Below are 24,867 nucleotides of genomic sequence, written 5' to 3' on the forward strand. Positions count from 1 at the left end.
TGCCGTCTATGGGGTTGCACAGAGTCGGACACGACTGAAGCGACTTAGAAGCAGCAGCAGCAGCAGCATCCATTATTCAAATCACTTTTGACTGTAAGAGGAAGAGCAGAGAAAATCTGTTGCTGCTGGAAAGGATACTTGGGGTGAAAGAGCAGCAAAGAATGTCTTGGATGAAGGGAAATTGATGGATGGGCATGGGCAGAGGGATAATTGTGAGGGAAAATTTCATCCTCATACTGTCCTCTAGAATTGACTTTGTCCAGTGTAGGCATTTCTCTGGAAAGTGGTTGAGCCCAGTTGTTTTGTATAAAGTTTCTTGGATCAGACTGCCTGTGTTCAGCCTAGATTATATCACTAGCGATGGGCTTGTGGTAAGTTACTTACTGTTTACTTGGATAAGTTGCTGCTGCTGCTGCTAAGTCGCTTCAGTCGTGTCCGACTCTGTGCGACCCCATAGATGGTAGCCCACCAGGCTCCCCCGTCCCTGGGATTCTCCAGGCAAGAACACTGGAGTGGGTTGCCATTTCCTTCTCCAATGCATGAAAGTGAAAAGTGAAAGTGAAGTTGCTCAGTCGTGTCCGACTCTAGCGACCCCACGGATTGCAGCCTACCAGGCTCCTCTGTCCATGGGATTTTCCAGGCAAGAGTACTGGAGTGGGGTGCCACTGCCTTCTCCGTTGGATGAGTTACACATCTGTAAACTATGAGTAATAATAATACCTGTCTCATAAGTGGTTGTTAGTATACATGAAATGATGTTTCTAGAATACTTATACAGTACCTGGCCACATATTAATCTCTCAGTCTTTGTGTGTGTGTAATCAATCGCTCAGTCGTGTCCAACTCTGTGACCCCATGGACTGTAGGCCACCAAACTCCTCTGTCCATGGAGTTTTCTAGGCAAGAATACTGGAGCGGGTTGCCATTTCCTTCTCCAGAGGATCCTCCTGACCCAGGATCAGACCCATGTCTCCTACGTTTCCTGCATTGGCAGATGGATTCTTACCACTGTGCTACCAACTGCTGTTGTTCCTGCCACCACTGGCACAGTCAGCATTATTATCGCCGTCATTTTCATCGTCTTTTACCATCAGAATACTCTGACGCAGCAGTTTAGAAATCAATATCTGTAATAAGCACCTTATTTATTGTATAACAAAACGGAAATGGTAGATGATCAGCCCTTGTAAGTAATGCTAACATAGGAGCAGAAAATAACTTGTTTTCCCTTGTGATCTATGCTGCCAATACACTGAATTTAAACGGATTCTCAAAAAAAAAAAAAAAAAAGCTAATGCTAAATTCTGTAGTATGTCTTTTCTCTTTGTTTAAATTACTTTTGGGACCCCTTCAGAGCTTACCAAATGATTTTGATGACAGCTGAGGAGGCTTTAAGGATTCTCTTTGCAAAACTGGACCAACCCAGAGGGAGGCAGCCCTAACTTTCTCGTCTCACTCACAGCACTTATTCCGGAATAACAATTTGGAGAGAGAACTACTGGAGTTGAATCCCTTGAGTGCTGCTTGTAACATTTACTTATCGACTGAAGGCTTTTGTGTTTGTGATGGAATTCAGTAAGTGGAACCATCAGCATAAACTTAGGGTTATTTCCACCACCGCAACTAGTGGAGAAAAGAATTTAGGGAAAAACTTAATGGTTGGAAATGTAATTTGAATGTTTATATTTTTAGTGTTGAGAGTAATGTATTTTAAAGGGTTACTTTTTCTCCCCCCGGTATATAAAGTATTCCATAGCTATTTTCTATTTATTTTCTTTTAGATTTCTATTGAGCACTCAATCTTTCTGTCCCTTCTTCTTTAGATTTATTCTGCATAAATTCAGATGGTCTCTATTTTCCAATGTTATTTCCATACGTTTATTTATTCAGTGACTATCAATTGTAAATTATGATTTATGAAATATTTTGTATCAATTTTTGTGTAAAAAGGAAGCAATCCTGGTTGCTTGAATTATTATTCTTGCCTTCTGAATTTTGGTTTCCTTTACCATAATATTCTCGAGGTTAATCCATGTTGTATCTGTATTAGCACTTCATTTACTTATATGGCCTAATAATAGTCCATTGTAATGATATACCACATTATATATATATATATATATATCCATTCTTCAGTTGACAAACATTTGGATTGTTTCCCACTCTGGGGCATTTATGAATAACACTGCCGTGAGCATGTATAAGGTTTTGTGTAGCCATACATTTTCATTTCTCTTGCTTATATACGTAACAGTGGGTTTGATGGGATATATAGTGACTCTGTGTTTAACCTTTTGAGGAAATACTACCATTTTTAAATTATTAAATTCAAACCTAATTTAAAACTCAGGCCTCATGCTTGATTTAAATCTCATTTATGTCCCTCTAAGAATCAGCCTGCCAGTGTAGGAGAGGTGGGTTTGATCCCTGGGTTAGGAAGATCTCCTGGAGAAAGAAATGGCAACCCACTCCAGGATTCTTGCCTAGGAAATCCCATGGACAGAGGAGCCCATGAGGTCACAAAAGAGTCAGACATCACTTAGCAACTACACATTAACAACAACACGCCCTACCCCAATGCTTGCCAGCCTGGATGGCTTACCTCACATAGATAGGAAGCACAGGTACACTTTCTCTCCCCTCTCTCCAGCACTGGGTGTGTGTGTGTGTGTGTCTGTGTCTACACATGTATGAGGACCATGAATTGGGTACCTTTTTCTTCTCTTTGACATTTCTGGACTGGCAGGGAGGAAGAATAAAAAAGGACAAATGCATCTCTTCCTAATAGCCTATGGCTGTAAGGAGACTACAGGTCCATCTTGGTTATTCTTGTTTCTCTGGCTAACTTGTGGCTGTTTATGACCATCTCGACTACCCAGGATGTTGTACCTGGGGCTGCATCTTGTTCTCTTTTTTTCACCCTTTAGCTCTCACAGGCAGTACACCCACAGCTTCTTGCTCTTAAGAGCTCATTACCAGGCCACCCACCTTCCCTGCTTAAACTTGAGCTTCTGAAATCCAGGCATGATCATCATGACCAATAAGTTCAGGGTTTTCTGTCAGATGTTATGGAAAAACACAAACCACCTTTTTGGCCCACCAATATATTTTAACTGTGCTGAATTATTTCTTTCAAACTCTTTGTTCCTGTTTGTGTCATAGTCATAGAAGAGCTTGATGGAATCAATTAAATGCATCAGCAAGACCCTCAGCACAGCTTTGTGAACCTGTTCAGTTCAGTCACTAGTCATGTCTGACTCTTTGCAACCCCAAGGACTGCAGGACTCCAGGCCTCCCTGTCCATCACCAACTCCTGGAGCTTGCTCAAATTCATGTCCATTGAGTCAGTGATGCTATCCAACCATCTCATCCTCTGTTGTCCCCTTCTCCTTCCGCCTTCAATCTTTTCCAGCATCAGTTCAGTTCAGTTCAGTCGCTCAGTCGTGTCCAACTCTGCGACCCCATGAATTGCAGCACACCAGGCCTCCCTGTCCATCACCAACTCCCGGAGTTCACTCAGACTCACGTCCATCGAGTCAGTGATGCCATCCAGCCATCTCATCCTCTGTCGTCCCCTTCTCCTCCTGCCCCCAATCCCTCCCAGCATCAGAGTCTTTTCCAATGAGTCAACTCTTCGCATGAGGTGGCCAAAGTACTGGAGTTTCAGCTTGAGCATCATTCCTTCCAAAGAAATCCCAGGGCTGATTTCCTTCAGAATGGACTGGTTGGATCTCCTTGCAGTCCAAGGGACTCTCAAGAGTCTTCTCCAATACCACAGTTCAAAAGCATCAACTGTTCAGTGCTCAGCCTTCTTCACAGTCCAACTCTCACATCCATACATGACCACAGGAAAAACCATAGCCTTGACTAGACGGACCTTTGTTGGCAAAGTAATGTCTCTGCTTTTCAATATGCTGTCTAGGTTGGTCATAACTTTCCTTCCAAGGAGTAAGCATCTTTTAATTTCATGGCTGCAGTCACCATCTGCAGTGATTTTGGAGCCCCCAAAAATAAAGTCTGACACTATTTCCACTGTTTCCCCATCTATTTCCCATGAAGTGATGGGACCGGATGCCATGATCTTAGTTTTCTGAATGTTGAGCTTTCAGCCAACTTTTTCACTCTCTTCTTTCACTTTCATCAAGAGGCTTTTTAGTTCCTCTTCACTTTCTGCCATAAGGGTGGTGTCATCTGCATATCTGAGGTGATTGATATTTCTCCCAGCAATCTTGATTCCAGCTTGTGTTTCTTCCAGTCCAGCGTTTCTCATGATGTACTCTGCATATAAGTTAAATAAGCAGGGTGACAGTATACAACCTTGACGTACTCCTTTTCCTATTTGGAACCAGTCTGTTGTTCCATGTCCAGTTCTAACTGTTGCTTCCTGACCTGCATACAGATTTCTCAAGAGGCAGGTTAGGTGGTCTGGTATTCCTATATCTTTCAGAATTTTTCACAGTTTATTGTGATCCACACAGTCAAAGGCTTTGGCATAGTCAATAAAGCAGAAATAGATGTTTTTCTGGAACTCTCTTGCTTTTTTCATGATCCAGCGGATGTTGGCAATTTGATCTCTGGTTCCTCTGCCTTTTCTAAAACCAGCTTGAACATCAGGAAGTTCACGGTTCATGTATTGCTGAAGCCTGGCTTGGAGAATTTTGAGCATTATTTTACTAGCATGTGAGATGAGTGTAATTGTGCAGTAGTTTGAGCATTCTTTGGCATTGCCTTTCTTTGGGATTGGAATGAAAACTGACCTTTTCCAGTCCTGTGGCCACTGCTGAGTTTTCCACATTTGCTGGCATATTGAGTGCGGCACTTTCACAGCATCATCTTTCAGGATTTGAAATAGCTCAACTGGAATTCCATCACCTCCACTAGCTTTGTTCGTAGTGATGCTTCCTAAGGCCCACTTGACTTCACATTCCAGGATGTCTGGCTCTAGGTGAGTGATCACACCATCGTGATTATCTGGGTTGTGAAGATCTTTTTTGTATAGTTCTGTGTATTCTTGCCACCTCTTCTTAATATCTTTGCTTCTGTTAGGTCCATACCATTTCTGTCCTTTATCGAGCCCATCTTTGCATGAAATGTTCCCTTGGTATCTCTAACTTTCTTGAAGAGATCTCTAGTCTTTCCCATTCTGTTGTTTTCCTCTATTTCTTTGCATTGATCGCTGAGGAAGGCTTTCTTATCTCTTCTTGCTATTCTTTGGAACTCTGCATTCAGATGCTTATATCTTTACTTTTCTTCTTTCCAGCATCAGGGTCTTTTCAAATGAGTCAGTTCTTTGCATCAGGTGGCCAAAATGTTGGAATTTGAGCTTCAGCATCAGTCCTTCCAATGAACCTGTATTCCTACTTAAATTTATTTTTTAAGTATGGGGTCACACATGCCTAAATAATGTTTCATCCCTCATTGAAATTAAAAAAAAAAAAGATAGTTCAGATAAGTAGATGCACATCTTCTATTTGGCCTACCTTGTGATCAGTTTTGAGAAATTGTCAAGTGGATGACTAGAATAAAAAACTGAATCTGTAGATGTGAGCTCACTGACCTAGATATGGGTTGAGTATGCAATACTCCTGACCTTACTTGCCATGGACACTGATTATTTGAATAAAACAACATAAATTGCCAACATCCACTGGATCATCGAAAAAGCAAGGGAATTCCAGAAAACATCTATTTCTGCTTTATTGACTATACCAAAGCCTTTGACTGTGTGCATAACAACCAACTGTGGAAAATTCTGAAGGAGATGGGACTACCAGACCACCTGACCTGCCTCTTGAGAAACCTGTATGCAGGTCAGGAAGCAACAGTTAGAACTGGACAGGGAACAACAGACTGGTTCCAAATAGGAAAAGGAGTACGTCAAGGCTGTATATTGTCACCCTGCTTATTTAACTTATATGTGAGTACATCATGAGAAATGCTGGACTGGAAGAAACACAAGCTGGAATCAAGATTGCCGGGAGAAATATCCATAACCTCAGATATGCAGATGACACACACTTATGGCAGAAAGTGAAGAAGAACTAAAGAGCCTCTTGATGAAAGTGAAAGAGGAGAGTGAAAAGGTTGACTTAAAGCTCAACATTCAAAAATCTAAGATCATGGCATCCGGTCCCATCACGTCATAGCAAATAGATGGGGAAACAGTGGAAACAGTGGCTGACTTTATTTTCTGGGGCTCCAAGATCACTGCAGTTGGTGATTGCAACCGTGCCATTAAAAGACGCTTAGTCCTTGGAAGGAAAGTTATGACCAATATAGACAGCATATTAAAAAGCAGAGAGGTTACTTTGCTGACAAAGGCCCATCTAGTCAAGGCTATGGTTTTTCCTGTGGTCATGTATGGATGTGAAAGTTGGACCATAAAGAAAGCTGAGCGTAGAAGAATTGATGCTTTTGAACTGTGGTGTTGGAGAAGACTCTTGTGAGTCCCTTGGACCTCAAGGAGATCCAACCAGTCCATTCTAAAGGAGATCAGTCCTGGGTGTTCATTGAAAGGACTGATGTTGAAGCTGAAACTCCAATACTTTGGCCACCTGATGTGAAGAACTAACTCATTTGGAAAGACCCTAATGCTGGCAAAGATTGAAGGCAAGAGGAGAAGGGGACGACAGAGGATAAGATGGTTGGATGGCATCACCGACTCAATGGACATGGGTTTGGGTGGACTCCGAGAGTTGGTGATGGACAGGGAGGCCTGGCATGCTGCGGTTCATGCGGTTACAAAGAGCTGGACATGACAGAGCGACTGAACTGAACTGAACATAACCCTAACTTGACTGTGTTATTTAGCATTCAGAAGCTTCTCCAGGAAGGCCAGAAACATCAGCTGTAAGACTCTAATACATTTTCAGACAGTTTTGCAGTGCCAAAATTCCTGTTTCTATTTTTGAACCGTTTTTCCTAGTTTTAATTTTTTTAGTGACTAGACTTAAGACTTACATTTTCCTCTAGATTTTAATGAGAAAGTTGACATCCTGTAAATTTCTGTGTTTTACAAAGCACATAGTGCTTGCTGCAGGAGCCAAAGGTTCCTCCTGTGTTATGGACTTAAGCCTCGATTAATGGAGCATATCATCCTGACTTAGTTTTCTCAGGACTTCCTCTGTTAAATGAGGAGACGGAGCTGATGGCTTCAGAGCTGCTCTTTGATTCCAGATTTCTAGAATTTTTCTTAGCCCCACAAATGCAGCTGCTTTCTAGAAATTATACTTTCATAATTCTTCCACTGAACTAATCCTTTTATTTTTTCCCCAAATCTTTACATTTGCCTACTAAATATTCATGGAATATCCACAGATATTTTGGAATTGGGGCACTTTACCTTTTAGCATACTGGGGGAAAATGAGCAGTCCGTTTTCCAATCAGGCAAAGATTTCACGAATGTTCCAAGTGTTCTTAGTTTGCATCTTGAATACTTAAACAAAAATCTTCACTGAAGGCAGTTTTAGTCATTATCACAGGTATAACATAATTCCACATCTAAAATGCTCACTGTTTTCAAAATTTCCTCTTTGAGATATCTTCATTTCATATGCAATTGTGATAAAAATACAATGTTTATTTAAAACATTTTTCTCTTTTTAACTCTTTTTTTTTTCTGTTTGCAATTTCTTTTTTTTTTAATGTATTTGGATTTTTTTATTTTTATTTTTTTTATTTTATTTTTAAACTTTACATAATTGTATTAGTTTTGCCAAATATCAAAATGAATCCGCCACAGGTATACATGTGTTCCCCATCCTGAACCCTCCTCCCTCCTCCCTCCCCATACCATCCCTCTGGGTCGTCCCAGTGCACTAGCCCCAAGCATCCAGTATCGTGCATCGAACCTGGACTGGCAACTAGTTTCTTACATGATATTTTACATGTTTCAATGTCATTCTCCCAAATGATTGCGATCCCATAGATGGCAGCCCACCAGGCTCCCCCGTCCCTGGGATTCTCCAGGCAAGAACACTGGAGTGGGTTGCCATTTCCTTTTCCAATGCACAAAAGTGAAAAGTGAAAGTGAAGTCACTTAGTTGTGTCTGACTCTTAGCCATCCCATGGACTGAAGCCCACCAGGCTCCTCCGTCCATAGGATTTTCCAGGCAAGAGTACTGGAGTGGGGTGCTGTTGCCTTCTCCAAAAAATGATTGAGGATGCTTTAAAGATATAAACAAGTATTTTGCTCCCTCTGAAGCCTTTTCTTTCCAAAATTATGAAATACGAAACTCATGAAATAGAAAACTTGGCTGGGTTTTCAAACATGCATAAATCATTCATCAGATTGTTGTTTACTGTTTGAGATTCTATCAATGAATTCCTTTTTCAAAGCAGAGACTGTGACATTCTTTGTGTCCTTGTCCAAAACACTTACAGAGGGGAGGTCAATTAAATATCAGGTATTCATTTATAAATCTTGTAACACATCATAATATTACTGGGTAAGGAAACTCAAATACATATCTGTCAAAATACATAATATGAACTGAAAGTTGCAACATTGTAATTAAGACATTATGAATCACATAATTTGATTTGATCATAGAAATAATTATTGGCAGAAGCAATATTTGTTGCCTTTCCAGGTTTACACATCTCTGATCAGTTATTTTAATAGAAATTACATTTTTATTTCTGACTTGTTCTCCCCTCTTAGGATTGGGAAATAGGAATATGCTATCTCAACTAGTTCAGTAATAATCTGCCTGCCAATGCAGGAGACATGGTGGGTTCCATCCTTGGTTCAGGATGGAAATGACAACCCACTTCAGTATTCTTGCCTGGAGAATCCCACGGATAGAAGAGCCTGATGGGTTCAATACAGGAAACCACAAAGAGTAAGATATGACTGAGCACACAATGCTATCCTTGAGGGCTTGTATTTGGTAGCATTCCATATAATTGATACTTTTCTAACTTTTGTTTTGATGTCTCTCTGAAAATCTCAGATTTTCTTTTATGAATTATGTTAGTGATTTTACTAAATGCTCAGGAACTAATATAGTAATTAGCTTTTTTATTTTAAAGTGGAGCAAAGTCAAGCCCCAATTCCTCAATTTCAAATATCTTATTAAAGAGGCATTTATGCCAGTCCAGGTTCAATGCACAATACTGGATGCTTGGGGCAGGTGCACTGGGACGACCCAGAGGGATGGTATGGGGAGGGAGGAGGGAGGAGGGTTCAGGATGGGGAGCACATGTATACCTGTGATGGATTCATTTTGATATTTGGCAAAACGAATACAATTATGTAAAGTTTAAAAAAATAAATAAAACTCAAAAAAAAAATAATTTCAGGTAATAAAAATTGAAGATATTTTTAACATAATCTGACTTTACTGTAGCTTTCCAGGGAAATGAAAGGAGGCAATTTTCTTTTTTTTGGTGAATGGTTATGTGCTGTGTCCTTTGTTCATTATCCTATTTATATTATTATCTCATTAATTCTGATAGTACTATTATACTCTATGCAGTTTTTTCTGTGTAAGACTGAGCTTCATAAGGGTTAAAATAATCTATGTTCCAAAGATAACAAGTGGCAGAACTGGGCAGAACAATGAAATAAATAATAAAAGGAGGTCAGAAAGGAAAAAAAAAATGTTCTTAGGAGGCGAGCGGGATCTAAACTAGAGTTGAGATGTTTTTGAGTAGGTTTATTTATCAAATAAGGGAGAAAAAAAAAAAGAAGAAATGGATAAATAGGAATGTAGCTTGCATGGAATCCTGATGAAGAACCCATCATTTTAAATAATGGCAATTTATAGGCATCCTTGAGTTCTAGGAATTAGGTTAATAACTTAATTTCTGCTGAGAGGTCCTAGGATAGGAGATGTTAGCTTCTGTAGATGATACGTGGCAGCTTGGGACATGTCCTCAGAGTGTGCAGCCAAGATGGGATAAAAACCCTGCTAAATCCCACCTGCCCTATTCAGGACTCAGTTTTTACAGTCATTCATGAAAGGAACCTCTGTTAGCTGTGTAGGCATTTCCAGGTGGTCCCTACTTCTAGTTATTTCATATTATCCTGCTCAGATCCATTAGCACCACCTGACATAAACCTGAGTTTTATTTCTGGCTGTCTTTACAAACTCATACAATGAAGAGAATTCACGGACAACAAACAGATGTGATGTATTCTGTTTCTGACGCAAGACAAAAGTGATACCAAGCAGTGGCTGATGACTGTTTTACTATCTGTAAAATGGAAATGGCTAATCAGGAAATGTACCAGGGACTGTCTTCTTAGGCATGTGACAGGGAACTGGGGAGAACATGTACTAGCCTGTCAAAACCATTGCCCACTGAGGGCATTTTCACTGGTCATCGTGTTAGTGGTGGTTCCCACTAATGGGTTAAAAAAGAATAATCTGGAGCATTTGCAGACATTAATCCTCATCTTCCTTCCACTCCGCATCCCCCCTTCCCAACCATGAGAATCCCTGAAATCAAACACTGAAAAAACAGAATGGAGAATGAGAAAACAGCAAGACAGAGATGCAGAGACAAAAAAAAAGAAACTCAGAGAAATTCAGGGTGTCATAAACTGTTTCTCCAATGAGGAATGAGGATCAAGTCTTTTATATATTGGGCCAAGAACAAACTAGATGCAAAGGATAAAGAGATAATTGGCTCTTTTTCCTTCTAGATATTCCCCACACTAGAGCATTTAGTACTTAATTCATGTCACCAGTGATAATTAATTTTAAAAAAACATCATCTAGTAGATCACATTAATGTTGATAATTTAAAATGACAATTGGTTTATAATAAGGGAGACAACCTTGGAACACATAATAGTAACATAGTAAAGAGCCATGAAGAGAATGAATTGATACATAGACAGATAATAATGATGCTGCAATGTGTTGGGAGGACTCTGAGGAGCTCTGGTTCTTTATGTCTCAGAGTGTGCAGAGAGGAGCATATCCTAGGAGTCATTAACTTACTGAACTCATTGGACAAGATGTGGGTCTCACACTATCATTGTTTTATTGTTTGGTGGCATGTCTCAGGCTTCTGTTGCATGGTTTTGTTGCTTGGCTTTGTGGTTAAGCAAACCTGCTTTCTTGAGTGATCCTTAACTTACAGTGGTCTCCCATACTTTTTTTTCTTTATAATGACTACAATCTCTTGAGGGATTAACTATTTAACCACCTACTTCATCTCTTTACTCTGTCCCTATCAGTATCATAAACTTGAGTTCAACACGAATATCTAACTCTTCAAAGTATATGGTTATAAAAAATCATTCTGGAAAAGTATACATTTTTCAAGTGATGACACTCTTACCTGAGATTGTTTTAAATTCATAATGGGGATTAAATCTCTGTGGTGTTTTTTTTTTTTTTTTTGTCTAAGTTTGCAAAAACATTAGCCCTATATTTTATTGTCCATGCAAGTTTCTAACTAATGCTTGAGAGGGAGTTATAAAGGCAGTGATTGCCGAAGTCTTTGTATCCTGAATACTTAGTCTTTCTTTCTGACCCAGAAAGTTTCTTTTAATAGTGAGCTGATTTAAAATGGAAAAACATGAGAAGTTGTCTCTTCTCTAAAGGCCATCAGGTGATATTCTTAGAGGTAAATCACCTGCAAAATAAAGCTTGCAGGTGAAGACAACTTTGTAAACGAAATTGCACTGGGCATATGATGGATAGAGGTTCTGTAAACTCCACCACCTCCTTTTAGCTTCTGTGGGCATTTGCGTGGGGGTGAATTACATTTGATAACAAATGGGATTGGGGTCTAGCAAGGATCAGAGGACCTGAATTTAATCTTAACTCTGCTTACTAAAAACCTAAACAATTAATCTGGAGACTCATTTGCTCATCTTAAAAGGAAACAAAACAAAAAACAGAAGGTTGCCCTAGAAGATTTCTAATATATTTTTAGCTTGAAATTTTAATAACTGTTGAAATGCATCTTTTATTAATGTTCCAAAATTCTTTTACCCAATACAAAGAAAAAAAAGCCAGAGGACAGAACATTATAGCACTAGTAAACTTGACTAGGAAAAATACATTTTTATTTTTTATGTTTAATATTGGAGCAAGCTCTTTTCATCATATAATTATGATAATAACCAGTTTGGAGGCATGTCTGAAAACTTACCAGATAATGAATCTGGTTCTTATTAACAACTTCTACACCTCAGGCTAATCCATTAGCAACAGATGTATACACTTTTCATTTTCTTTGGTTCTCAGTATCAAGGTGTTCTCATTTCTGATCCTCTTTTGAGCCTTATAATTCCTCTTTGAATGTAGCTAGAGCCATATCTTTGCGTTGAGTTGGTTAGAGTGGAGACCTGCTGTGCTTCAGAGAAGTCAGCTTGACAGATCTTCTTTATTAAATAAATCACAAAGAAACTTTATCTTTTACAACAAAAGTAAAGGATATTGTGTGAATTTTGAGAGAAATTTTACATTTTGTAGTTTTGGTGCCTTTTTTAGTTTGAGATATCTTACCGTCAAAATACTTTTATAGAAATACATAGTACATACTAATCCTGTATGCTACCAAATGCTTTTAAAGTATATTCAAGAGTTTAAAATAGAATGTAGATTTTAATTTTTCAGATGTTTTCCTTTTAATTATAAGTCTAGAAGTTAATTTGAATATTTTTCAAAGCCATTTTGTAAATTTCCATAGCATGCCATATTTGTGTACCAGTTACTATATTTTTTGCATGTTCAGTTTGATTATCTCCTTTTCAAGAAGGAAGAAGTCCCTCTGAAAGCAATGCTTAATATGTGAGTGCTAGAGAATGAATTGTTAGCCCAGAGATGCTAATATTTAGAGCATGACTATTTAATGTAGATGAGATTTTAATTCATTTGGAGTGGGAAAGCTTCCTTCTTTCCTCCCTTTCTTTCTTGTTCCTTTCTTCTTTCACTCGCTTCCTCCTTGTCGTCTGTCTTTAATTAAAATAAACCCTCATTGAGTACCTGCCATCTGACATATTTGCCCTCCCAAATAATATATATTATAGTAGATCAAGTTTTACTCCCTACAACCTTTATCAAAATTATCAGTGCACATAAAAGTAGACCTAAGGGTATATGTATAATTTAACATTAACACTCTCACTTTTTTCAGTACATTTGCCACAGTTCTTAAAATATGTGTAGGAAAAAGTTAAAGAGTAGTGAAATATAAATAAGAATCCTTGGCCTTAGTTTTCACATGTGTAAAATGAAAGGGTTAACTAAAGTAGGTTTACTGCCCTTCCCTTGTAGCACCGCTAACCTGTAGTATTTGCAGTTGTAACTGATTTGATAGCACTTTTGGGGGCCTGGCAATCACGCCTCTACCAATGATCACCTGCTTTCCATTTTATCAAAAACTCGCACGTTTCCATGACATTCAGTCTGGGATTAGGGAGTGAGTCTGGAAAACCAGTATGGCAAGTGTAGTATCAGAGGGCTCAACTTGAGTGTTGCTATGCTCCTGTGTCAATAAGCTAGGAGGTGTGTCACAAGTCATTAATTAAACTATTAAAGCTTGAGAAAATTTCACTTTTTCAAATATTTCAGTGCATTCAACATAGTCTCTGTATTACTGGCATTCTGACACTCTTCATGAAAAGAGAAAAGGATGGAATTGCAGATAAGGCCCTGAGAATTGACCTGAGTATAACTTTGTCAAAGGATTGGTGTGAGCACTAAATGGTAGTTGTGAGCTGCTACCTATAAGGTACTTAGCACGGTATATGGCATGTAGGAAATACTTAGTATATGTTAGTTAATAGTATTTCTAGACCACGAACAACCAACATCCACAAAGACAACAAGCATACATTATTATTAGCTTTACTACCAATTACTTACATTATAGCAGAAGCAAAAATAAGTTTGAAAACCTCTGGCCTAACCTACAGTCTAATGTACAATGATCTTAGGCTTGGTTTGTCAGAAGTGGGTCCTCTTCTTTTCTATCTTCAAGGCAGACTTGTCCACTCCATCCCAGCACTCCTTTCTCACTAGGCTGGTAAATGCATTGAAATCTTTCTTAATATAGCATTCCAGGCAGCCACAAAAAGTCATTCAGGGTTTTCAGGAGAGATGAAATCTACCTACCAGCCTTGCTTTAGATTGAATAGCTATTGAATTGGCCCTCTAATCCATATGTAAAGAAAGGAATCTTATTTTCTGTCTCAGAGTACTTACTAAAATAACTTCCATCTCTTCTGAATACAAGCATTAGAATGTCAAGAACTCATTAGAACTCATCATCATCATCAATACTCACGGTCAGTCTTGTCCAGCTCTTTGGACAAGAGCTACTCTTATGGACTGTAGCCTGCCACACTTCTCTGTCCATGGAATTTTCCAGGCAAGAATACTGGAGTGAGTTGCCACTTCCTCCTCCAGGGGGAATCTTCCTGACCCAGGGATTGAACCCACATCTCCTGTGTCTCCTGCATTGAAAGCAGATTCTTTATTACTTGGGCCATTGGGGAAGCCAGTAGTGGCTTATTCTCTCTAAAACATATGGCAAGCAAGTATTTCGTAACCCCACAAAAGTCACCTATCATTTTCCAATCCATTCACCAATGTCAGTACATTAACAAAACAAAATGAAAACATTACTTAAAATTTATTTAACTGTATACAGGTACAAAAAAGAGACTAAATGGAACACAAAATCCATTCTTCTTTGATTCATTCATATGAAAGGTAATCATATAGTCAATGTGGAAACGTGAGTTTAGGGACTTCCCCGATGGTCCAGTGGTTAAGACTTCACCTTGTAATGCAGGGGGTACAGGTTTGATCCCTAGTTGGGGAGCTAAGACCCCACATATCTCACAGCCAAAAAAAAAAAAAAAAAGCTAAAGCAGAGGTAGTAAAAAATTCAATAAAGACTTTAAAAATGGTCCACATCAAATAAAAATCTTTAAAAGAAGAAAAAAGAAGAGACTCAGCTGACAAACACTGCAATCCTATATACTTTCCTTTTTTTAAAAAACAACAACCTCTTTATGATTTTGCTCTCTTCCATTGACCCTAATCTGCCTAATATGTCCATGCTCACTACAACCAACTCCACCTCCTTTTTCACTCAGACCTGGACACTATTTGTCCGAGGGACATTAATGAACCTGAAAGAAAGGGGGCATTGCAGAACCTGAAAACTTTCCCCTACTCCAATAAATGGTACAAACTGAACTATTAAGCCAAACACAACAAGGGAATAACCCCTTTCTCAGGTTGATGGAGCACATCAGGAAATGGGAAGCTCCTTTTCTTTCAGACATCCAACATATGAAGATTTCACTAGAAATAAGTCTCTCTCTGGCAAGCATAGACACATTGTCTATTTTGCCTAGTTCATTTTGTACCTAGAAAGTGATAGCATAAAGCACCTAACAGTAAACAAATTAGATGGTATTTATAGTTACCTAGTAGGTGTGGGCAAAGTCTCAAAGTTCCTTTTGAAGAACTAAAGCATACTTAGGTTGAGATTCATGGTTTAATTTTCTCACTGAATTTCAGTGTTTAGCATTTGCTCATAAATGCAAATAACCCTGCTGAATTAGAAAATTGGTACCTTCTTTTCCTGTGTGGTTTATGTAAAAAGACTTTGGGGAACATAATGAAAAGCTGCTGCTAAATAAATGGTTAGGTAGAGAAATACAAATAAGGGCTATGAAAGAAGTGTAAAACAAAAGGGGAAAATGAAAACAAGCCTCACAAAATGGTTTCAGAGATTGAAATAATTGAAAAAGAAACATTAGAAAGACAAATGTAGCTAGTGAATTGTATGACTTTTATACAGTGTATTCATTTCCCAAAAGGGCCAATAATGTTAAGTGTAGGCATCACAGTGTGTTTGGTCATACTAGAATAATTAATACGATGTTAAGGTTGACTTTAGTAATGTATGCATGCATGCTCAGTTGCTTCAGTCGTGCCCAACTCATTGTGACCTATGGACTGTAGCCCGCCAGGTTCCTCTGTCCCTGGGATTCTCCAGGCAAGAATACTGGGGAGGTATTCTCTGTACTACTGGCATTCTGACACTGATTTTTAACTAAAAAGACAGTGCCATCAGTTTCCTGATGGAAGTAGTTATATATAGGCTAGGCACTGGCATTCAGAAAGGAGTTGGAGACTGGGACACAGTTTCTTAATGGTAAATCAGAGCAAGGCATCTTTCTTCTATTTGTCAGATCATCATTACTAAGTCAGGCTTCCCAGGTGGCTCAGTGGTAAAGAACCCACCTGCCGATGCAGGAGACATAGGTTTGATCCCTGGGTCAGGAAGCTCCCCTGGCGGAGGGCATGACAACTGTCTTTTTAGTTAAAAATCAATATTATTTTGGAGGATTCTGGGAAGATAGTGGAATAGGACGCATCAGAAATTTGTCTCCCCACCTAGATTGTGCTGGCAGAATCTGTCTGATGTAACTGTTTTGAAACTCTGAAGCTTGTAATTCCAGGGGAAGGCATGGCCAGTATAAATGATCATGAATATAATTTTGATCAGTTTTAGCTCCTAGCAGAGTAGCAGCTACCCATCACCCACCTACAGCCACATGGCAGGAAGTTGTGCATATGTTGCAGAAGCAACTTGTATAGAATTTATGGAAGCCAGGATGGGCAAAAAAAGGACCCTGTTCTCCAAATCTGGGGCATCTGTTCTCTGATCACTGATTGCTTCTTCTGATCACAGAAGTTCAAAGAAGCAGGCATCCATTGTTGTTTCATCTCCCACCATTGCTGCAAATCTCTCAGCCGAAGTGACTTCCAGGGTATTTAAAGGGCCTGTATCCTTTTGTTCCCACCCCTTCCCCCTTACTTTCTCTTTTTCCTTTTTGGAAGCCAGACATTAAAAGCTAGAATATTGAAAAGCAACTGCATTTAGGAAGAAAATTAGAAAGTGATGACACATGCCAAGGGAACATCACAGGCTCCGAAAAGATATGAGAAGACCTTCAGTTTACAACTCAGGGTGATTCTTGGCACAGAAACAGCCTGCAACAATAAAACAAACAGACAATAAACAAAAACAGCAAGTCCTGGGGAAAGAGGAGGATTTGATTCCCAGAGTTACTACATGATCAGATTCAAATGTCCAGTTTGCAACAACAACAACAACAAAAACAAAAATCCACAAGACATTTAAATAAACAGGAAAGTATGGACCATTTAAAGGAAAAAATAAATCAAGAGAATCTATCACTGAAAAAGAACAAATGACAGATCTACTAGAAAAAAATCAGTTTCAAACTGTCTTAAAGATGTGCAAAGAACTAGGGGAAGATGTGGAGAAAGTAAAGAAAATGATATAGGAACAAAATGGAAATATCAATAAAGAGAGAGTTCAATTCAGTCACTCAGTCATGTCCGATGCTTTGTGACCCCATGGATGAGCACGCCAGGCTTCCCTGTCCTTCACTGTCTTCCAGAGCTTGCTCAAACTCATGTCCATTGAGTTGGTGATGCCATCCAACCATCTCATCCTCTGTTATCCCCTTCTCCTCCTCCCTTCAATCTTTCCCAGCATCAGGGTCTTTTCAAATGAGTCAGTTCTTCGCATCAGGTGACCAAAGTATTGGAGTTTCACCTTCAGTATCAGTCCTTCCAATGAATATTCAGGACTGATTTCCTTTAGGGTGGACTGGTTGGATCTCCTTACAGTCCAAGGGAATCTCAAGAGTTTTCTCCAACACCACAGTTCAAAAGCATCAATTCTTCAGTGTTCAGCTTTCTTTATGCCCAAATCTCACATCCATACATGACTACTGGAAAAACCATAGCTTTAACTAGATGGACCTTAGTCAGCAAAGTAATGTCTCTGCTTTTTAATATGCTGTCTAGGTTGGTCATAACTTTTCTTCCAAGGATCAAGCATTTTTTAATTTCATAGCTGCAGTCACCATCTGCAATGATTATGGAGTCCCCCCCCCCAAAAAAGTCTGTTACTGTTTCCATTGTTTCCCCATCTATTTGCCATGAAGTTATGGGACCAGATGCCATGATCTTAGTTTTCTGAATGTTGAGCTTTAAGCTATCTTTTTCCCTCTCCCCTTTCATGTTCATCAAGAGACTCTAGTTCTTCTTCACTTTCTGCCATAAGGGTGGTGTCATCTGCATATCTGACATTATTGATATTTCTCCTGGCAATTTTGATTCCAGCTTGTGCTTCATCCAGCCTGCCATTTCGCATGATGTACTCTGCATACATAAGTTAAATCAGGAGGATGACATGATACAGTCTTGACATATCCCTTTCCTGATTTGGAACCAGTCTGTTGTTCCATGTCTAGTTCTAGTTGTTGCTTCTTGACCTGCATACAGATTTCTCATGAGGCAGGTCAGGTGGTCTGGTATTCCCATGTCTTTCAGAATTTTCCAGTTTGTTGTGATCCACACAGTCAAAGGCTTTGGCATAGTTAATAAAGCAGAAGTAGATGTTTTTCTGGAACTCTCTTTTTGATGATCCAACAGATGTTGGCAGTTGGATCTCTAGTTCTTCTGCCTTTTCTAAATCCAATTTTAACATCTGGAATTTCATGGTTCATGTACTGTTGAAGCCTCGCTTGGAGAATTTTAAGCATTACTTTGCTAGTGGGTGATAGAAAACCTGCAAAGAAGCCAACAAGAAGTTTTGGAACTAAAATAATAAAATGAATAAAAAATTCAGAGTCATTCAAAGGCAGATTTGAGCAGACAGAAGAAATAATCAGTGAGCTTAAATATAAGAATGGAAATTACTGAGCCTGAAGAACAAAGGAAAATCATTACAAAAATGTGAACAAAGCTTAAGGGATCTGTGCCGTATCAAATGGATCAATATAAGCATTGGGGGAATCCTGGAAGGAGAGGAGAGAAAGAGGCAGAGAGAATATTTGAAGAAATAATGGCTGAAACCTTACCAACTTTCATGAAAGATGTGAATGTAAACACCAAAGAAACTCAATAATGAAGTAAGACAAACCCAAAGAGAACCATGCCAAGACACATTATAATCAAACTATCAAAAGTCAAAGATAAAAAGAATTTTGAAAACAGCAAGACTTAAGTAACTTGTCCCACACAAGAGATTCACAATAAGGTTTTCAACAGATTTCTTATCAGAAACAGTAGAGGCCAGAGGCATTGGGCCAAAATATTCAGTGCTAAAAGAAAAAAAAAAAACCTTTTCAGGAATTTTGTATCCAACAAAACTAGCCTTCAGAACATGGGAAGGAAGTAAGGTGTTCCCTGAAAGAAGAAAGCTGAGGGAGTTTGTTATCACTAGATCTGCCCTTCAAGAAATGGTCAAGGGAATCCTGCAAGATGCAGTGGTGGGCAAGAGGCAGCCACTTGAAGTTGCCTAAGGATATAAAGATCTTAATAAAGGAGAAGGGTGCACACTGATATACATCTCATCACATCCTTTATCTTGACATTTTTCTTTTGCTAATTACAAAATAACTGCTTCCTGATGCTCTTATTCTTCAAATAATTGTTACTATCAATGTATGTTGTATTCTCCTCTTTAATTTGTATCTGATTTCCTCTTTTCATCAGGTACCACATATTATTTCATAACAGTTCAATGAAAAAAATCAAACAATAAAGAAAGATACCCAGAAATATTTCATTAACAGAACATTTCAGATTTAAATTCAGTGCTCAAAATATCTTAACTTTTTGTTAATAGTACTGGATGATGACCTAACTCAGTTAGTTGGATTCCATTATTGGATGTTTATCAATTGTTTAAAAATGAATTATAAAATGTATGATTTTTTTTTAAAAGGAGGATGATTAATGCACTGGAAATGACTCACTGGTTTGAAATCACTGGTAGTTCAATGAAGGCATTGCTGAAATGTTTAACAAAATGACCAAATTTAATATATTTTATCACATTAAGTTTCTATAAATATGTATGCATACATAATTTTACTTAATTAATATAGTTGGAATCTTCTTCATTCTGCCATTGCCAGACATCTGTCTTCACCCAGCAACCCTCTCTATGTTCATTCTCCAACCCTTGGGAGTATGTTGTTGACTTTTTCAGTGCAACATTTTTTTTTTGACATTTTTCTGTCCCTCTTTTCTTTTTCATTTTCTCCCCAAATAAAAATGTCCCATGTTAACAACCTAGTACTTTTCCCTCTGTATTTTTCATATGCATATAATTATAGGAAATATACCTACACATGAATATTCATACTCACCATTACTTGCAAAATAGGAGGGTATGCTCTTTTAAAAGCATTATGTCATACATGCCAACTTTTCTCCATCCTGCTTTTCTCACTCAGCAATACCTAGGATGATAGTTTCTCCAAAGGAACTAGTATGCTTTATTTTTGGTTTCTTATTTACCAATATAATAATAAACACCCACATATGCAAAAAAATATCATTTTGCACATTAAAACTTACTTTTTTCTACCTAACCAGAATCACAATTGGTGGTTAAAATCTTTTGGTATAGACAGAATGGGATATGACAAGCAGAAACTAAATAATTCCTGGGACTGTGCTTTCACTTCATATGAAGAAAACTGTGATGCATGTTTTTGAGTCCAGTTTTATCCTGAGGATTCTACTCATTATGTGCCTGCAGTCTTTTGTGCTTTGGTGTATGGAGCCAAAATTGTGCCAGCATTGAAAGTCAAATATTAAGTAGAGAGTGGGCAGCCAGAATGATCAAGAGTCAAGGTCCTGAGACTTATAATAAAGTTGTAATAACAACTTTGGAGTGAGCGTTTTCCAGTTTTTCTTTATTTTCCATAGAAAATATTACTTTCCTAGTGATGTTCAGATAAAAGTTGGATGAGTTAAGAGAAGAGAAGGGAGATGGAACCTTTTCAGCGACTCAAGGAATTCTCTTCTGGTTTAACTGGACATGCTTGTGGTTAAGAGGAGGACAGTTAAAATCCTGCATTACTTTCTTCCTGTAATCTTACTTGTCTCTCAGTTTTAAGACCAGCTTTTCTAAAATAAAAAAGGTCACATTCAAGGGGATGAAATTGGGAATATTCTACCGAAATACAAATGGAATAGAATTTATACATAAAACAGTTCAACATAATATCCATCATTTGCCTAGGTGTTCACAGTTCAGTTCAGTTCAGTTCAGTTGCTCAGTTGTGTCTGAGTCTTTTTGACCCCATGGACTGCAGCACACCAGGCTTTCCTGTCCATCACCAACTCTCAGAACTTACTTAAACTCATGTCTATCAAGTCAGTGAAGTCATCCAACCATCTCATCCTCTGTCTTCCCCTTCTCCTCCTGCCTTCAATCTTTCCCAGCATCAGGGTCTTTTCAAATGAGTTGTTTTTTGCATCGGGTGGCCAAAGTATTGGAGTTTTGGCTTCAGCATCAGTCCTTCCAATGAATATTCAGGGCTGATTTCCTTTAGGATTGACTCGTTGGATCTCCTTGCAGTACACAGGAGTCTCAAGAGTCTTATCCAACACCACAGTTCACAAGCATCAATTCTTCAGTGTTCAGCTTTCTTTATGGTCCATCTCTCACATCCATACATGACTACTGGAAAAACCATAACTTTGACTAGATGGACCTTTGTTGGCAAATTAATGTCTCTGCTTTTTAATATGCTGTCTAGGTAGGTCATAACTTTTCTTCCAAGGAGCAAGAGTCTCTTAATTTCATGGCTGCAGTCATCATCTGCATTGATTTTGGAGCCCAAGAAATAAAGTCTCTCATTGTTTCCATTGTTTCCCCATCTATTTGCCAGGAAGTGATGGGACTGGATGCCATGATCTTTGTTTGTTGAAGGCTGAATTTTAAGCCATCTTTTTCACTGTCCCCTTTCACTTTCATCAAGAGGCTCTTTAGTTCTTCTTCACTTTCTGCCATAAGGGTGGTGTCATCTGCATATCTGAGGTTATTGATATTTCTCCTGGCAATCTTGATTCCATCTGGTGCTTTATCCAGACTGAAATTTCACATGATGTACAAGATGAATAAGCAGGGTGACAATTTACAGCCTTGACGTACTCCTTTCACAATTTGGAATCATACTCTTGTCATATCTGGTTCTAGCTGTTGCTTCTTGACCTACATACAGATTTATCAGGTGTTCTAAGAAACAAAAAAGATAAAAGTTGTATGGCTTTAATGGCTAGAATTTCTTTTACTATAATGAGGAGCAAGGAGTCCAACTTCAAGTTTACTATTAGTGTTTTTCAGTAGCATTCAAAATATCCATTGCTTACCTCCTCTCTAACTAGAGATAACAATATTTTTAAGTCCAAGTATCATTTGAAATAAAATAAAATTTTAAAAATATATAAAGTGATCATTTGTCAAAGAAAAGATGTTCATGTTAAAGGAACAATGACTAGCAGATTTATACAAAGCACTCAGTCTGTCATTGAAAAATAGCTTTTTTTTTTAAAGCAAGGTTTTCACATTCATTGTAACCATTAATACTTAAATATACATCTTATGTAGATGCTATTTTCATGAATGGGGCTTCCTAAGTGGTTCAGTGCTAAAGAATCCACCCAACAGTGCAGGAGACACAGGAGATGTGGGTTTGATCCCTGGGTCAGGAAGATCCCCTGGAGAAGAGAATGGCAAGCCACTCCAGTATTCTTGCCTGGAGAATGCCATGGACAGAGAAGCCTGGTGGGCTTCAGTCCATGTGGTCACAAGAGTTGGAGATGACTGAGTGACTGAGCATGCACTTCCATGAATAAATTATGTTTGAAATAATGTTTAGAAGATATTTTTCACCTGATCTTAATGTGGAAGGCATTATTGGTATAAACTGATAACTTAAAAAATGTAGAATTTTTTCCTTTTCTTCATTTAAAGGGAAGTGGACAAATTATTTTTTCAATTAAATACTCAACAACTTTCATTGTGCCTAAAACCTCACAACTCAATACTTACATTTTTGATATGTGAGTTCCTTGCTTTAAATATAGTTATTAATTAGGCTATGTACTTAGTGAGAAAAGCTACAAAGTCTTATTTATGTGTTCTCATTGCCTAGCACATAGTTCAGTCAGTTCAGTTCAGTCCCTCAGTCGTGTCTGACTCTGTGACCCCATGGACTGCAGCACACCAAGCTTCCCTGTCCATCATCAGCTCAGGGAACTTGCTCAAACTCATGTCCATTGAGTCGGTGATGCCATCCAACCATCTCATCCTCTATCGTCTTCTTCTCCTCCTGCCTTCAATCTTTCCCAGCATTAGGGTCTTTTCCAATGAGTCAGGTCTTTGCATCAGGTGGCTTCAGCTTTTGAACTGTGGTGTTGAAGACTCGTGAGAGTTGCCAGTCAATCCTAAAGGAAATCAGTCCTGAATATTCATTGGAAGGACTGATGCTGATGCTGAAGCTGAAGCACATAGTTAGCACTTAAATAATGTAGTTGAGAGTAATATGAGATAAATAAAGGAGAAAATACTTCAGAAAACCAAGTTTCTGGAGAAAATCAAGTCCTTATTGGAGGAGAGAAAAGTGGTTCCTCGCAGGGTGGGTAGGAATTGTTTAAAGGGGTAAGGAGTAGAAAAACATATGACCTGTTCCCCAACTTTATGTATGCATTGGTTCTTTACCTCTAGTCATATGACTCCCACAAAGATCTTGCAAGTAAGTTTGTATAAAATCTCTTTTCATGTTGATGTGTGGCAGAACCAATACAATATTGTAAAGTAATTAGCCTCCAATTAAAATAAATAAATTTAAATTAAAAAAAGAAAAACTTGCAAAAATGTAAACTTTACAGTTCTTTTGGCCTGTGCCTGCGTCTTTCTCAGTGTAGGCACTGATATGTGGGAGGCCCTTAAATAGGTGTTTGCTTAATGTGATATTATATATATATATACACACACACACGGAAGTGGACTTTTTATTAAAACTGTAATTATAAATACCTTGATAATTTCCATCTGGAAAGACTGCCTTCTTAACAGATTAATAAATAGAGAGTCTTAATAAATAAAACTTGACTTTCAGAATATTCTCAATTGTTGTTCAGTGGCTGAGTCATGCCCAACTCTTTGCAACCCCGTGGACTGCAGCATCATTTCTCTGTCCTTCACTATCTCCTGGAGTTTGCTGAAATTCATGTCCACTGAGTCAGTGATGCTATCTATCAGTTGAGCCTATAGTAAATTGGTTATAACATGAAATTAAGCAAACAAATTTCCCCATTAAAATATCGGTGACTATATCTGAAGACGTGTGAATGCATAATTATGATGGATGACAGCATGTGACAACTGAGATGGCACGTGGGAGATTCTCGCGTGCACCTTTCATCCTTCACTTTAACTTGGAGGATGGCTTCAAGCTTATCCTGAGGGATAGATATGTTAACATTTAATATATCACAAGAATCCTTATTCTTTATGCAGCACATTATAAAGCAAAAAGGTAAAAACTCTATGACTTCTCAAAAGATCAATTTGATATCAATTCATCTTGTTAGTTTTGAAATTTATTTATTTTCTTTTTTAAATGAGGTAAAAATGTAGCTGTGTTCTGTCTGATTAATAACTGAATACAAAATCCAGAGCTACTGAGAGTCTGAATTCACTGGGCACTAACATGGAGCTATTCTCACATTCTACAGCTATATCCAATTCTAACTATTCATATTTAGGCATATCACAGTTATGGTAGCTGATTGTCATTCTTCCTAAAAGCCACCCTTCAGTTCATTTATAAGGAAACTGAGGCTGAGAAGGGTAAATGTCCTCAACAGAGGCTTGTGTTATCTGGACATACCTAGAGCTCCAGATTCTCCTGTCCTCTCTCACTTCATGACTTGCCTCAGTAACAGTGCCTTCTTTTCTGTGTCTGTAACACACCCAGCTCTTTTCTACCCCAGGGCCTTAGCACCTGCCATTTCCTTCCACCGCTGTAGACATCT

At 38.4% G+C, this 24,867-nt stretch overlaps 1 protein-coding gene across 4 annotated transcripts in view; it reads left to right on the top strand.

Annotated features, from left to right (window-relative positions):
* The window catches only part of ARHGAP24 (Rho GTPase activating protein 24), a 914,624-nt gene that overhangs the window by 451,208 nt on the left and 438,549 nt on the right, over window positions 1-24,867 (top strand). For 2 of the 4 annotated variants that reach the window (XM_061420701.1, XM_061420704.1), the window contains exon 1: window positions 2,412-2,624. The exons of the other annotated variants lie outside the window; for them this stretch is intronic. The gene's annotated coding sequence lies outside the window, so the exon portion shown is untranslated. Of the gene's footprint in view, window positions 1-2,411; window positions 2,625-24,867 lie in introns of those variants that run through there. 4 annotated transcript variants of the gene reach the window in all.

This window comes from Bos javanicus, chromosome 6 (genome assembly GCF_032452875.1).
Source record: "Bos javanicus breed banteng chromosome 6, ARS-OSU_banteng_1.0, whole genome shotgun sequence".
NCBI classification, from domain to species: Eukaryota; Metazoa; Chordata; class Mammalia; order Artiodactyla; family Bovidae; genus Bos; species Bos javanicus.